We start from the raw sequence: 16,793 nt of genomic DNA, 5'->3' as shown, positions 1-16,793 counted from the left end.
GAGAGAGAGAGAGAGAGAGACAGAGAGACAGAGACAGAGACAGAGAGACAGAGAGACAGAGAGAGAGACAGAGACAGAGAGAGACAGAGAGACAGAGACAGAAGGAGAAAGGGTGAAGGGGATGGAGCATGAGCAGAAACTCCAGCCAAGAGGAGAGCTAGGAAGCGAGAAACTTCTCCAGTGGAGGCAGATAGGAAAGGTTCCATCTTAGCAGGACTGAGACCTGTGGTGGAGGGAGCCGGAAGCTCAGGCAAGGCTGGAGGGACACACAGTGAAGCTTCCTGAAGGCTGGCTGTGAGACTTGGTGGGCCTTACACCCATAAGCACTATTGCCTCCCACACCTTTCAGGGGAGGACACAGTGCCTGGCCTGTGTCACACTGTCAATAGCAAGAAGAGCTTGGACCTGTGTCTGATGGTACCGACTTATTTGCAGAAGCCCAATAGTGAACTAAGCTGGGGTCACACCAAAACTCTACAATACAAACATCTAAGGAGACCGAGAAGAGGGCCAGCTGTGGCAGAGGGAAGGACAATAACCCACAATTGGCAAGCAGGGACCCCAACCACCAACACGCCCAAGGAGAAAAACAGTTACAAACCTTTCTCTCTCTTAAAACCAAAGTGTTAGAGATGAATACTCCCCTCTTCACCTCATCTCAAACTTCAGCCTCTAAATAGCAGGTTATAGCCCGGATGGGAAGGTGAGAGTGGAGTTCATCAGGGTTATCTGGGAGTACCGATCCTAACAGGTGTCATTTGCATAAAGGAGCCTTGAGGAAACTGAAGTCAAACCTCTTGATGGCCAGCCTAGAGACCAGTGGGGCAGAGCGGCCTCCAGCTTCCCAACCACACCTGCCCCTCCCCCACAGGCCCCCTGCTCTCACTTTCAAAGGCCTGTCTCAGGTCCTCACAGAAACTCAAAAACTAAAGCTAAAAGCTAGAGCTGACCTTTGCTCTCTCCCGGCCAGACAAACAGAAGGCTCCCCTGGGCCACACCCAACTGTTTAAGATCTAAACCACATGTTTATACTCAAGATGGAGAAAATGGGACTTACAGAGATAAAGTAGCCATCCTCTTTCCAAGGCAAAACCATTAACAGAGAAGTCTCTTTGTTTCCACAGCAAGGACTGCCATAACTCATTCAAATTCCACAATAAAACCCGATAGGTGAGCTAATCCTAACTCCTTTGTTAGGCAGCATATCTAAGAAGTGGCTGTGTGACCTTGGGAGGCTCACTAAACCTCTGGGAGCTTCTTCATGGGTCTCAATTACGAGTGAAGTTTTTACATTTGAATGGCTGGTGTTTAACAAAGAATTTACCTCCCTTTCCTACCCAGGAATCATCACAACTAGAATGGATGAGGAGTGAACTGGCTTTAGAAGTGTGGGCTCCCAGGGGGAGACACCCCAATATCACCGAAGATCTAAAGCCCTGTAGCTGTCTGGCAGCATATTAGAGAGCTCGCCTGGCCCATGTGAGGCCTGGAGTCCCATCGCCAGAACAAGCCTGAGGCCACAGAAAAACCAATGGCAGAAGCTTCCGGGCCAAAGCGCCCTACACCACCAGTCAGGGAGCAGAGGGACCAAGCCCCAAACTCTCTGCGTACCTTCAATGCCCTCTACCACAAGCACCACGAAGTATGAGCTCCTGAGCTCAAAGACCAAATCCAGAGGCTCCGGTCTCCCTCAAACCCCAAAGACACTGAACTGAATAAACAGCGAGACAGCACACCCAGATAAGTCCCAGCATTGCCGGGCGTGGTGGCCAACGCCTTTAATCCCAGTGCTCCAGAGGCAGAGAACCTGGTCTGCAGAGCGAGTTCCAAGCCAGTCAAGCCCTACAGTGAGACCCTGTCTCAGACACCCACTAGCACCAAATGAGTCATACTGACTTCTGGTTTGGGGCAAAGATATCTTCCAAACATTCCTCAGACTCCACCCTATTTTCTCCACCCATGTGTGGGACACTAGTCCAGTCTTCCTAGGGACTAAAGGGGGCACTAAAAGCCTCGGGGCCCTACTCCCTCCTTCTCCACGGGACTACAAGCTCCAAGAGAAGATCTGAAACACCCACAAGAAAGCATATTGCAAGTCCCCTCAAACCTCCTGTTCAGACGCTGTTCTTTCTACCTAATAACAGGGAGGTGGCCAGTCTCTCATTAGAAATGCTATCTCCCACATCCCTATCCACTGAGCCATTCTGAAAGCAAAACAGGGTGCCAGGACAAGCCACGCTGAGCAAAAGTTTGAAACAGAGGCCACAGCGTTAAGACAATCAGGATGGGACTGGAGAATGTGGGAGCAAGAAAAGCCCTGTGAACGTTAGGAAAACAGGGGAGGGCAGAGGTTGAAAACTCGGCTATCAAGGCTTAGATGCCTTCCCCCACCACCTTACAACTGACAAACTGGACGTGGTAATGGGCAAGCTGCCCGTGTGCTATCCAGAGGTGACTTCATCTTCTACTTGATCCTTCATGATGTCATCTCACTAGATGCCACCAAGCTTCAGAGCAGCTGACAAGAGTGCTTGCCTAGCAAGCACAATCCCCTGCTTTAGATGGAAACGCATGAGATGGAGGCAGGAGGACCGGAAGCTTCAGGTTATCCTTAGCTAGATATACAGTAAGCAAGGTTTGATGCCTACCTGGGCTACATAAGACCCTGTCTCAAACACAAAATAAAAAAGTAAATGTCATCAGTAACTATAAGGGCATTCATCATTTGGGAGCCAAAAACTCAATATTACTAGCACTTAGTAAATGAGAGATTCCCTACACTTTGTTTTGAGACAGCGTCTCATTCTATAGCTCCGGTTGGCTTGGAACTCAGAGATCTGCCAGCTTCCGACTCGCAGGACTGAGAATACACTAAGAAGAACCCAGGTCTTTGGTACATGCTGGGCCAGGACTACTATTGGGCTATACTCAACACAACAAAAGCTCTCAACCTATGTATGGGTCGAGTCCCCTTTACAGTTACATATCACATATTTACATTACAACTCACAACAGTAGCAAAACTACAGTTACAAAGTAGCAACAAAATAATATTATGGTTTGAATTAATTAAGTGGTTTGCACTAACCTGTTGTAGCATTAGGAAGTTGAAGGCCTGATGCTTTAAAGGATCTCTCTGCATCTTCTTGTCCCTTCCTCACTAACCCCAGCAAACTGATATAAGCTCCTTTCATTGGGTCTAAATACCCACCAAAACTCAAGGGACATGGCAGGGGTGCAACAGAGGGCAGTCAGAGCAGTGACTACATCCGGGTCCATTGGCTTGAACACACAAATCACACACTGTAGAACCTTTGAAGGTATACAACACACTGTCTTCAGGAAAGCCAGGAAGAGGACACTGTTGGGTTTTGAAATCTTGCTGTCCCTGAAGGCTGCCTTCCAGCCCCACCACTCTCCTAAAATGTTGAAACATTTTTAGTTTTAACTTTTTCAGACTAGGAAACCTGACTGAGCAGCACACCCTTCCACGCATGGCTTCCTAAGAGATAAGGACAGGAAGCCGATAAAATGCAGGTGGTCCCTGGCTCAGGCTCCCACAGAGCAATCTGTAACTGCTCTGCCGGTTCAGCCAGAGTGACCTAAAAACTCAGGGTCGAAGACACACCCTGAGCTGTAGAACCCGAGCAGACCAGGATCAGTTAGAACAGCTGACTTCAAAAACTACCCACAAGAAATGGGGAAAGGATTCAAAAGAATAAAAAAAACAACAACTCAACAGGCGATTTGGCTTCCCGAGGCGAGTCGGCTCACTTATCCAGGAAATACCTGGAATTAGACCACAGTCACTTAGGCTAACAAGAGTCCTGTCCCCTTAAATATGTAAACAGCAAATAAACAGAGAAAAAAGCGGCACCAACCCCCCAACACGCACCTGAATTAGCATGTGAAATGTACCTGATCCAGAAAAAGGGAGGCTTAGAGGAGCAAAGACCAACTGTGCCGTCGGCCGACCTTGGGAGCTGAGAGCCACCCTTGCAGCCTGCCCAAGAGCAGCCGCTGAGCAGTGGACGCATCACTCCAAAGTCTAACCCCATTTTCCAGGTGAGGAAATGGATGGCAGCCTGCCTTAAGTAGTCTCCGAGTATCGAAGAAGGCCAGGCATGGGGCGGCAAGAGTTTGAGGCTAGCCTGGTCTACATAATGAGGTCCAAGTCAGCCACAGCTACTTTAGTAAAAACTAAAGTTACAAAGAGAACAGTGATATTAGGCATGAGCTGTTAGGCCTCCCTCTCTGCCTCCCAGGTCCAAGTCATTTGCAATGTTTCCCCAAGCAAACGGGCCCTTCCAACAGTCACCAAAAGAATTTATAGACACCAAGCTCAGAATCAGGAAGGAAGCCACAAAAGGCTTTTCTTTTGGAAGGATATAAATTACCTATTATTTCCTGAAGAATTTTCATTTAATTCTTTATTACCACTTTGCAAAGGTAACTCCAACGATCATATATTTACTGATGGATTCCCTCCGAGTACTGTAAGCCTTGCCTGGATGAGACCCTGGTTTTTGGAGGAGCCACCCTGCAGGCTACACCACCCCCCAGGCAATCCCTAGAAAGTCTGATCTGTCAAGTCAAGACCCAGTGAGCACTTGACAGTCGGTTATTACCCAGTGAACCTTCTCTACAGATTTACAGATAGGAAGGCAGGCAAGCATCCCAAGAGCTGAGGAGCATAAATTCCAGAGTGACGTGGGCTGTACTAAAAGACCCTGCCCTAAAAGGAGAGCGAGGAAAGGATGGGAGAGGAGAGGAAACTTCCTGGTGAAGATCCCAAAGCCCAAGGACAGAAAATGACCTGCCCAATGTCATATTAGCCAAGACAACTTAGAACAAACTCCACACAACCTCACTCCTGATGATATGACTTTCTAAGGTTCGTTTACTACCGACTTGTCTCAGGACAACTACATGCAATCTAAAGGCTCTGAAGAGTATCTGAAGTCAAGTGGACGATCAGAACCACCGAATGGCCAGCCACAAGATTCTCCCTTTCACACACATCCCAACTTCCAACACACTCAAGCTGGCTGGGAATGTATAGCTCAGCTGGTAGAATGCCTGCAACTCAACAGTAAACCCAGGGTTCTGGTATCAACACCACATAAACCCGGCATGGTGACACCTGCCCATAATCCCAGCACTCAGGAGGTGGGAACAGGACGGTCAGTTCAAAGTCATCCTCAGGTTACAGACCCTGGGATACATGAAATAAGAAAGATTTAAAAAAAAAAAAAAAAAAACACCTCTTGGACTGAGGATGTAACTTAATGGAGGTATGAGAAAAAAAGAAAGAATGGGGGCCGCGGGGGAGCCTTGATGCTTAATGCCACAAAAGTGAAAAGAAAATAAAGATTTGTCCTTTAGAACTCAGGAAATTCAATACGTACACCTTCCCCACTGGCTTCTTACCTCTACATATCTGCCTAGGAGGGGCCCAGAGTCTGCTCACTGGCTGTCTTCTCCTGATCACCAAGTCGCTGTCACTGTTTAAATACACAGTTGCCAGCAGCAGCTCTAAAGACCAAGAGCATCCAGATGCCCATCCAAGTGCTGGAGAGTTACGAAGAGGAAGCATGAGGACCGGATGCTGAGCACCGTGGGCCTTGCAAGTCTGAATCATAGCTACCACTGAGCTTTCTCCTGACCCCTCAGGGCTCAGATGCACAGGAGGGGCTCTAGAGCAAATCCCACTCAGAGTAGGACCTCGGCAGCCAGAGCAGAACTCTGCTCTAAGCCCTAGGAATCACATCTGGAAACAATAACAACTACCGGCCTCTCCAGGGGAGTTGGTGATGCCAGACACAGAGAGGCCAGTCTGCATCTTCCGGACAAAAGATGGGCCAGTCCACACACAATCAATAATAATAAATATTTCTTTAAAAGGTAGTACTTTGTGTACATTGTTTTTTAATTCCAGAAAGGTTCCTCTAAATTCCGAGGCACAGAGAACTGAGAAACCCCTTACCCTGACTCTATCACAGGGTAAAAAGAAAAGCAGAGACACAGTCCCCTCCCCAGAGGGGACTTCAGAGGCCTGCCAGGTTCTCAGGCTTCTAAGGAACCCAGCCCTTCAGGCTCTATGGCACAAGTAGAGTCTGACCAAGGTATGAAGCAGAAGTCAGCCTCTAAGTGGGTCTGTGTGCCCTCCATTACAAATCCAAATGTCAAGATTCGAAAACAGGTGAGGGACCTGAAAGGTAGGGGTGCACACAGGTGGGGAGGTGATGGGAAAAGGGTCTTACCATAACTTCCCAGGCATGTGTAACTGAGGCAAAAACATCTCCTCAGCAGCTGATGAGTCAGTCCGTGGTCATGTACAGGGCCAAACATCCTAAACCATGTAATGTGTGCAGAGCCCTGCAGCTCCAGCAAGCTCACCAATGGGGTGATTCCGACTTGCTTTCAGCTTTGCTGGACACCTAAATGAGATTCTGGGAGCATTTCTCAATAATTCCTGGTTAAGAAAGCAAGTCGCTTTCTGTCTCCAAATCACTGGCCCTTTCCAGACATACATGTCGTTCATTTTTGCACTTCGAGATGAAGGCGAAAGAAAATTAGGGAAGTTTTCAGCATGCATAACAGAAACCTTTTGTCACACCAGAAACATCAGCCATGTTATCTCATTAGTACATAAAGCAAAAGCGGACTCTGAATTAAGGGAACCCTTAGCTCTACCAGTATGAAAATGAACACTAGCATCCTGTTCTCTGCCGGCCTGCCAATGGCAACCAACTCAGCACCCGCATCCCTTCAGCTGATGGGAAACTGACTTTAACCACTATTGTCTCAGAGAGGCTCTGAGGTGAGGAGGCAGCGAGGGGGAAAGGACTGAAAGAAATCCTTCCAAAGGAAACACGGCTCACAATGGTTTGGGAATCAGGCCCCAGCACACCCCAGCCCGGGTGATGGGTGATCTGAAAAGCAAGGCATATCAAAGTGCTATTGATAAGCTGACTCAGTAGACAGCTTATCTGAGGCCCTCATGGACCATATGGTGCCCCAACTTCTGCTGCCTGTTGCTGCCACAACAATAGGCTTGCCTGCCCAGAAAGCACCCTGGTGGGGCAGAAGCTCAGCAGCAGAGGCATGTCGCCTGGCTATGGTGATTACATTTTATTTTGTGTTGTTAGCTTTGTGTGGCCCCCAGTGGGGACTTGAAACACAAATCACACACACTTCATGGTGTCAGACACCAGGGCTACCTGCAGAATGTTTATGGACATGTGACATGTATGTGCTTGTGGATGGGGACAGATCAGGTGAACAAGAAAAGCATATGTCAACTTCAGAATTAGAACATGGCTGGTGGGGGAGGGTGAGCGGGCAGGCTCCCAGCTAGCTCAGGAGCAGACAATGCTCTTTTCTCAAAAAACACTCTGGCCAGGCGGGCCTCGGGGAGTGGCTATTTAAAACACTTGGCTTCTTTTATTCCACCGCCATGGAAGTGAATTCAGTTCTTCGGAGCCAGAGCAAATGAAGTCATTTGGTTTCTGTGGATTCTCTATGCACTTCGGCAGTAGGAATTGGTCCATCTAAGTTGGCCTTTCCTCATTAACTCCGTTTTCTTTGAAAAAGGCAGTAAGGTCATAGCAAAATTCTAGGATATGGGGCACTGAAATGGATGCTGTCAAAGCCATCAGGAAGTCATGGTGTGAAGGCAAACAGGTATCAGCTACCAAAGGCTTGGGCTGGCATGAAAGACTGACCGGGACTTTGGTCAAATTATGTATCTTCTCAGAGATTTTCCTGTCTTTGCAGATGATCATAAAACATTTATCTAGGTGACTACCTATTAGAAAAAAAGACACTGGTTCCCAATAAGAATTCTGCAGCTACAGTGTCAGGTGACATAAAAGCTGCTCTAAGACGCAGAAGCTCAAGGTGGTTCAAAGCAAAAATGGAGGCAGAAGGCTCTCCCTCAATCCTCACAGCAGAGCTTCGGCAGAAAGATACAGGTTTCATCTGTGACACCAGCCCCATACCTAAGTGGACAACATTCTTGGATGAACTTCTCAAATTTTCTTAAACAGTCTCAGATTTTTTTTTTCAAAAAAAATCTCCTTTCAAGTTAAATTGAGATTGCACTTGAACTCCATCCAAGAGCGAAGCTGAACTGAATTATGATAATTAGAAAGCTGTGTCTATAATTTTTTTTTAAGAAGGCAGCAGAGTTGATGTATTTTTTAAAAAGTTCATGCCAGAGAATATAAGTTCAGTATGTTCTCACATAACTAACATTTCTCACCATTATGAGCAGTTTTTCAGTTTACCCATCAGTATTGCTGTGTAGTCCCAGGTCTCAGTACAGACAAACGTGTCAGATGCAGAGAAGCTCCCAGAACTGGCCCCTGCAGAGGTGGACTTCTTCATCCGTAAATTAGTCCACTTTAAGTCTAAGCTCATTTCCCAACATTCTATCTTTCACCATTAAAAAATGTTATTACGGGGTTGACATGTGGCTCCGTTGTTACAGGGGTTGCCTATCATGAGACCAGAGTGTGATTCCCAAGGAAGGGTATAATATAAACCCAGCATGGGTAACACAGATCTGCACTCCAGCACATGAAGAATGAAGATCATGCGTCCAGGATCATGCTTAGCTACACAGTAAGCTGAAGGTCTCATACATGGGACCTGCTTCAAAAAACGAACAAAAAGCTAATGAAATCAAATGGCAGAGCCTTACAAACAAGTGTGACTAAGAAAAGAATATAGAAAATACCAGTTTGAAGGGGAGGGGACGGGGTACGACACAGCCTTCCCTTGGGCTGCCTCAAAACTGAAAAGATGGCTTCTCTGAAATACCATTTCCATTATCCAATCAGAAGACAGGTGTGTGTGTGTGTGTGTGTGTGTGTGCGTGTGTGTGTGTGTGTACACGCATGCAAGCGTGTGCGTATGCATGTGTGTGTGTATAACCATTATCCCCCAACCCCAGCCTGAGGAAACCATCCTAAGACACCCAATGGTGTAATCAAACAAAATGGAAACTTGGGATCAGGGAATAGCCCACCGCCTGGGCAACACTGATCTGACCCCTGCCCTGCAAAACCAAAACTTGCCATTTGCTTGGACCAAGTGAAAAAATGCACATTTCAAAACTCTCCTACTCTGCCCCAATGCAAAGTTGGAGCATTTCTAAAGAAATGATCCCATTCCAACCTCAAGTTCACACGTGGACCAGCATTAAGGAGAACCATAAAAAAGAACCTCAAAGAACTGCCAATATAATTCACATCTTTGAAACTGAACAAAAATCCTCCAAAAGTGGAGACCCACTGGCCCTAGAAGCCAGAAGGGTGGAACACCCTGTTCAGATATGCACAGTAGCCACACAACGGGGTCTAAAAGAAGTGTCTACCAAAAAAGCCCAGCCCTGAGCTGGTGCTAAGGACTGACCTGAATTGCTTTATCACCTTGATGAATAACAATATTAACACTACATGGCTTAGGTTCCCACATAAAAATAAGATGATCTGAAGCCTCTACAGCTCATAGAAGAAAAGGCAGCATGCAGCTCCACAACATAAGGGCAGACATCGCCAGTGCCCCGCCAGTCAAGCACAGTGCATGATGGTCAGTGAGGGTGAGCGACAATACATTGTTCTTACAGAATTCAGAAGTAGGATATAAGCACTCTGCCATTCCAGTTGCAAAACTCTAATAAAAGAGAACTCTGCCTTAACTAACAAAAATGATAAAGGTTTTCTTGCAGTTTGGGGGAGAAAGCTGAGCACTAGAGTTAGCCAGTATTTCTTAAGTCTAAGAAGGAAAAAAAAAAAAAAGACCCTACCTACTCAAAAGTTGTACTGCTCCAGAGCCTCCGACAGCTGTTGCTCAGAAGCACACACATACACTTCTGCTTTTGTATTCTCTTCATGGGGAAACAGAACCAAACACCTAAAATGGTAGCTCTGAAGCCCTGGTTTCTCTGCACAGATACGGTTATTCTTTTTCAGCCCACTGGATCATACACAGTTATCTGTATGAACCTCTGGAGTGATTAAGACACCATCACAATTTCCATTTGCAAGCAGTTTAATTATACTCACAATTAACCCATAACACATGAGATTAGAGAGGAAAGTAATCCTACAGATGTTCAGGCTCTTCTTGTTCAGCCATGGACTGGGGACTGAGGAGGGGATCTATCTATTTCCAAAGCCCACAACTTCCTAATGCTGCTAATGGTCTGCTTCTTGGTTGGGAGTCTCCATTCCCTCCACAGACAGTATGATGCCAAATACAGTCTAGACACAGTTCCATAAAGATTTATCTTCTTACATTTGCTTCTGCCTATCGGTAGAACCAACTAAAATCAAGTCTATGCACTACTGAACTTAAAAAATAATAATAATAATAATAATAATCTTTTTCTTAGTTTTCTGTCTTCTTCCCAAATCAGAAGATGCCAGAATCCAAAGTAAGTATGTGAACATATAATCCCAACTGTATACAGCAAAGAGAGGGAGAGAAAGCAGGAGGGGCAGGAAGCCAGCTCCCTACCAGAGTGACCCCTGCAGACCCACCTGCACGATTTCACAGGGCTATAAGGGAAGCACACACTGTAGTACCACAGTACAAGTAAGAGTCACTCACTCAGTTACTGCAGCCTGTGTCAGTCTATGCTACAATATCTGCCTGCTTCAAATTAAAGGTCACTAACTATATACATGTCCTGTTGAGTCCTGGCCTTTCTTTGCTTGTACAAAACCTCCAATAACCCCAGAATGTTCCCTAGAATTTATACAGAACCCCAGGAAAAAGGAACTCACACAAAGATTCTTTCTCCCCTTCTTCTCCCTGCCCGCCTTTTTTTTTTTTTTTTTTTTTTTATCTTTTATAAAGGCAAAGTGTCTCTCTGGCTTTGTTTCAAACTTGTTTTTAAAAAATAAAAAGTATTCTAATATTTCCCTAAATCTTCAATTTAAACAATACTTGCCATTAAACAAAAAATAAAATGGTTTACTAAGGACATGAACAAGACTCAGTAATGGAGACAGCTTATCAGCTCATTTTTTTATACAAACAACCAATAAAAGAATTGCAAACTCTGTTGAAAACCTGAAACCTAAGAGTCTGACACAGAGTTACACATTCAAAGAAATACTACACAAAAACATCTTATGACCATTTATGGAAATACTGAGATTAGAAAAATATGCCTTTCCCCCTTAAAATCATCAAAACCTTTTTTTTAAAAAAACCTTGCTGTTGACAAAGGTTCAGCTAAACGCATTTGTATTTCTGGAGTCATGCTGTAACTGGGTCTACTGTTTCCTTCTAAAGAGGAAAGAGTCTTACCAAAGTTGGATCTAAGTCTGGCCCTTATAAGCATTCAGATGCGCCTGGGCCCAAAGATCCTGCTATTCACAGAAAAGCGCAGACTCCGCTGAAAGGCGGAAGCCCCTGGCACAGTCTGTCCAGCCTGAGGACTATTCCCAGCCTCAGTCTCAAGGCAGATTAGCCCCCACCCAAGAGCTCAGGCTTGCACAGACAAGCTACCCCTTGGCTCCGGGTAGATAGAGTCTCCCTAACGGGAAGGATCTGTCCACCCGGGGAACCACCTGCAGGCACTCAGCACACTCTAAGCCACCAGACCACCTAAACTAACAAGGAATCCAGGCCACAGGGCGTGGAGGAGACTTGAGATTCTGTTACTTTGCATTATCTGTAGGAACTGAAATATTTTCCATTCACTATTTTGAAATACGATCGTATTTACAGACCTTTTTGTTCCAAGGACTTCGGCTCCTTTCAAATGGCGCTATTTTAAAACCCGGCCTTTCTACACTACCGATTCCTGGAATATCTGTCTGTAAGTTTCCAGCGCTGAGATCAATTTGCATTTCTGTAAATCACAGACAGCTTCTAAGAACTTAACAAGCCTCCTGAGAAACGCTGGTGGCTGGTATTTCATTGTTTCATAAATATTTTTATACGGGTGACACCATTCAACTTTAAATAAATCCTTAAAAAGAAAGACGATTAAGACCGAGGAAAACTAGTCTGGCATTTATTTTCACGGGAAGAAGATAAGTAAAGTGTGAGCCCCTCATTGTTTTCCACTTCTTAAAATGTAGCTTTGATTTTTTAAAAAATGCATTAAAAAAGAAAAAGGAAACTCCTAGAAGTTGAACTTTCTTTCAAACGGGCCTCTAGACTTTGAAAACAAGTGGTGCTGCCGCGAACAAAGGCTAAAAGTGTCCCCAGATTTTTTGGGGGGGAGTCCTCCTGGGGATCGTTTCTCCTCCAATAAACAAACAGATCCCCCAGTATTTCCTACCGAGGGGAAGTTTTCCAGGGAGAGTCTACTCCCGGGTTTGGTGGTAACTGCGACTCAGTCTTTTTTGGACACAATGTTTCTGCTGACTCCTGAAAATTTTCCACTTGAATGTGCACTGGAGCGGCGGCGGCGGCGGCGGCAGCAGCTCTGGAGAGGCGGCAAGGGCGAGAGAGCCCTCTTTCATCTCCCGGGAGGAGGAGCCCGGATCGGCGCGGACCCCGAAGAGGCCGGGCGCCAGGGGAGTCACCCGGCTGCAGGCTCTAGGCTGCGCGTCGGACGCTCTCCCCACCCGCGATCGCGCCAAACTCGGCACTTCCCAGGCAAGGAGCGAGGTGCGCGGGAGAGAGACGCTGGAGAGAGGGGCGCGCAGAAAGGCGAGCGGGGCCGCCTGTTGCCGCGCAGGGTTGCGGCCCAACTTGCAGGGCGGCGGGGCCGCTCCCCTCTGGGAGCCGCACACAAAGCGCCGATCCCGGTGACGCCTAGACAGCCCGCGCCCCCGAGTCCGCCCCGCGCGCAACTTACCACGGCCGCCCGAGCGGGCGCGGCAAACTTCGGGGCGCTGGGCCGCCGCCCCCGCGCTACTCCAGCCGGTACTCCCCGCGGTACTCCCGCGCCGGGCAGCCCCAACCCGGCCTCGCCGGCTCCCGGGACGGGCAGGGCGCGCCGGGGCAGCTGCCCGCGCTCCGGCGACGCTGCGCGCTGGGGGGTCAGCGCATGGCCTGCGCCCCGCCGCGGCCGCCCCGGGCCCGGGCCCCGGCGCGCGGACTCCCCGCGAGCTGGAAGCGAGTGTGCGAAGTGCTGGGGGGCGCCCGCGGCGGGCGGCGGGGCCGCGGAGGCTCGGCTCGGCTCGGGCGGCGCGGCGCGGCGCAAGCGATGCGAAGAATGTGCGGAATGAGGACAGGAATGAAATGAACGCCAGGACCGAACTCGCTCCGGAGGGGTGGGGCCTCGGTGACGTCATGCCGCCGGGCCCTGGGTGGGGCGGGGCCTGCCGCCGCGGTGACGTCATGGTGTGGGGCGGGGCGCGTGGGGCGGGACTTGGCGCCCACGGGGGAGCGAGCCGCGCGCGATGGCGCGGGCTCAGGGCTTTGTGCGGTCCGAGGCTGGGCGGCCGGATACTAGGAAAGCCGGGTGTGCGCCCTCCGCCTGCTGTGCCTCAGTTTACCCCCTTCTGGTTTGCGCAGGCAACGACGCTCCGAGGCTGGAAGGGAGGTTGCTCTTCAGGAAACTGAGGCCGGAGTGGGCGGCTTCGCCAGCCCGCCACTCCTCCTCTAGCCGTTTCGCTTTACCCAAGTTCGCGGTGCTCGCGCAGATTCTGGGCTTTGCGAACTCCGGGTTGGAGCGTCGCGGAGTCCTCGCCCGCCTCCTGCCCTGGCTTTCTAGAAGTGGAGTTCACTCGTGCTGCGAGTTGAGTCTTCAGAAATCCTGCACCCGATTAAATAAAATAAATAAAGTCTTGCCTGGCTGCAAAAAGCAGCTTCGTGCCGTCCCTTTATGGAGAAAATGAGAGTCAATCATAAACGGTCTGAACTGTTTTTGGAGTGGACGGCGCCTCGGTACTTCAGAAACTCGGGTAAAGTTAACGGAGGCTGGGACAGACATGCTGGCAGTTTGGGCCGGCAGCAGTCCGTAGTTTCCCAGAAAGGAGCCGGCCCTTCCCGCACCGGGACTTCCTTCTTTCAGCTCTGGCTTCAGAACAAACTAATGGCGCCTGTTTTGTGCCCGAGGATTCCTGGAGTGTGCATAACTCAGGAAAGCGAATGGGACTCACTAAGCGCGTTTGATCGGAAACAACGATTACCAGTGCGTTTTAAAGGCAGAAATATCTTTCATTAATGCATTTTTTAAAATTTTTACGTCAAGAGAATCGAAGACTCCCATGCCGTTGTAAAAAGTAATAACAGAGACATTCTTTGTTCGCTTCACTCGGCTCTTCCCCACGCCATGTCAACCAAAATTATATCCCAGCCAGGCTATTAATTTTCGAGCAGATTTTCCAGATCAACTTGTACACATCAGTGTGTATTTGTTTAATTCTATACATTCTATAATTTCTCACCTGTGTAGATGTCCACCACAATCATGTACAAATGTGTATTATTTCTAGTTACTGTGCAGTAATGTGACAGGTTGACAATAAGAACTTCATACACCCAAACAGAGTATTAGAAAATACACGACTATTTTCCCTTTAACACTCTGGCAGGTGTATATCTCTTTTCCAGATAACCTCCCATTAACACCAGCGAATAAAGCAGAAGAAGCCGGAGAGATGGTTCGGCAGTTAAAAGCACTTGCTGCTCTCTCTGCAGAGGACCAGACTCCTGTCAGGTTCCCAGGACCCACACGGTCGCTTTCAACAGTCTGTAACTCCAGTTCTGGGAGCACCAGGCACAAACATGATGTACACATGCAAGTGAAGCACTCATAGACATACATAAATAAATAAGAGATTCTTAAGTCTGATAGCAGGGCTCGCCTACCAGTGGGTAAATGTCTAAACCAGTATTTATCTTGCCCGTGACAGGCCGGTTACCCTTCAGACTCCAGCTCCTGGTGTTCTCTCATTTCTACTAAGCTAAGAAAGACTCCTTGGCCAAACTTCCAAAGCTAATCATGATATGCTATAACTCCTTGGCCTGTACTTTCTACAACTTATTTCCATCAAAACACACATTCTTTGATATGTATGCTAAAAAACCTTTTCTCCAAGGAAGTCTGTTCAGCTAGAGCCAGACACCGTACCAATATAATCCTAGCATTCAGGAGGCTGAGGCAGGAGGATTGGAGAGAGTTTGAGGAAATCCTGAACTAAAGAATTAGATCCTGTCTGAAAGAGGAGGAGAAGGGAGACAAAAAAAGAAAAGGAGAGGTGGGGAGGGGGAAAGAGTTGGGGGGAGGGGGAACTGGTTAACTAGATGTCTCCTGCCCAGGACCCTGAAGCCACGTGGTCCTGCTATGCCATGTGTATTTGGTCTGTTAGTTCACAACATATGTGTGTTTCTGGTCACACTCACCTGTATGAGACAGTGGTTAGGTCTCATTCAGCTAAGGTTATTCTGTCTAGGATCTGCTCCGGACTAGGAAGTCCAGCATCCTCTCTCTACCCATCTAGCACATGCTTTGTGTTCTCCTCTTCTCCCCATTGGTCACTACATTGGTCGGGACCTGTGAGTTTCCAGCTATGAGCAGTTGAACCCGTCTGAGGATGGAAACAGCAGCTGCCACCTGCTAAAATGATAGCAGTTTTCATGAGTCAAATTCATTCTTAGCATCTAGCATTTTGCATTTACCATCTCAACTGACCCCCACTGCACCTGTGCAAAGTAGTAATTCTTTTTTTATTATTATTTATCATATCTAAGGACACTGTAGCTGTCTTCAGATGCACCAGAAGAAGGCGTCAGATCTCATTACAGATGGTTGTGAGCCACCATGTGGTTGCTGGGATTTGAACTCAGGACCTTTGGAAGAGCACTCGGTGTTCTTAACCACTGAGCCATCTCTCCAGCCCCCAAAGTAACTCTTATCCCAGTTTATACAGATGACAGACGAGATGTAGGGACAAGCAGGGGATAGAAAATCAAGCCTAAATCCAGATTCTTTCTGATTCATATTTGAGGCTTGTGTGTCTCACTCCTGAAAGAAATAGAAAACACTACTGTGCCAGGCACTGTTCTAAGTGCTTTCCTTGCATTGCCTCACCTGACCCACTATGATGTAGCTACTGTTTTTTAAGTGTATTTTTAAATTATGAGTATATGGAAAGGGGGGTATTTATATGAGTACAGTACCTACAGAGGCCAGGGAAGGGAGTGAGTGAGATTCCTCTGGAGCAGGAGTTAAAAGAGTTGTAAGTTGCATCATTTGGGCCCTGGAAACTGAGAGCAGCAAGCACTCTTAACTGCTGAGCCATCTCTCCCAGCCTTGCCTTAAGTAGTTTTATTATTATCATTTTATAGATAGACAAGCTGAGGACCAGAGAAGTAAGATAACTTGGCCTGGGTTATGTGCTTAGTAAATATAGACGAAGGATGTAAACCCAGGCAGTTCCACTTAAAACTCTGTGCTCTTAGCCTTGCTTCTCAGGGTCCCCAATGCAGCACTCCACAGAACTTGGAAGAACTGAAGGGTCCCCTGACCCGGAGATGTAGCAACCTTACACTATCTAATGATACACAAAGTCCATTTCCCTTAAGCCTTCCCCCAAAAGAAGCTAACAGCTAACTTGTAACGGAGAGAAGGTAAGACACACATCTCCCTGAGAAAGAGATTCCCACTCCTCTGAGTTGGTAGAACCGAGGGCATCGCTAAGAAAGTTACTTCTTTCCAAGCTAAAATACATTGTAACAATAATTTATTTCTACTAATTTAAGCTCTCTTTCTTGCCTTGTATTCTTTCTTCCTTTCTTTCCTTCTCTCTCTCTCTCTCTCTCTCTCTCTCTCTCTCTCTCTCTCTCTCTCTCTCTCCTCTCTCTCTCTATTT

General features: G+C 47.6%; 1 protein-coding gene across 2 annotated transcripts in view; it reads right to left on the bottom strand.

Annotated features, from left to right (window-relative positions):
- Nucleotides 1-13,230, bottom strand: part of Tead1 (TEA domain transcription factor 1) — a 220,906-nt gene extending 207,676 nt beyond the window's left edge. The window contains exon 1 of one of the 2 annotated variants that reach the window (XM_021198957.2): nucleotides 12,830-13,230. The gene's annotated coding sequence lies outside the window, so the exon portion shown is untranslated. The remainder of the gene's footprint in view (nucleotides 1-12,829) is intronic. The other variant, XM_021198971.2, reaches the window with a different exon arrangement.
- Nucleotides 13,231-16,793: the final 3,563 nt, after the last annotated feature.

Source organism: Mus pahari, chromosome 1 (assembly GCF_900095145.1).
Source record: "Mus pahari chromosome 1, PAHARI_EIJ_v1.1, whole genome shotgun sequence".
Taxonomy (NCBI): Eukaryota; Metazoa; Chordata; class Mammalia; order Rodentia; family Muridae; genus Mus; species Mus pahari.
Note: the sequence above shows the minus strand (reverse complement) of the source record. Positions and strands in the feature narration are given on the sequence as shown.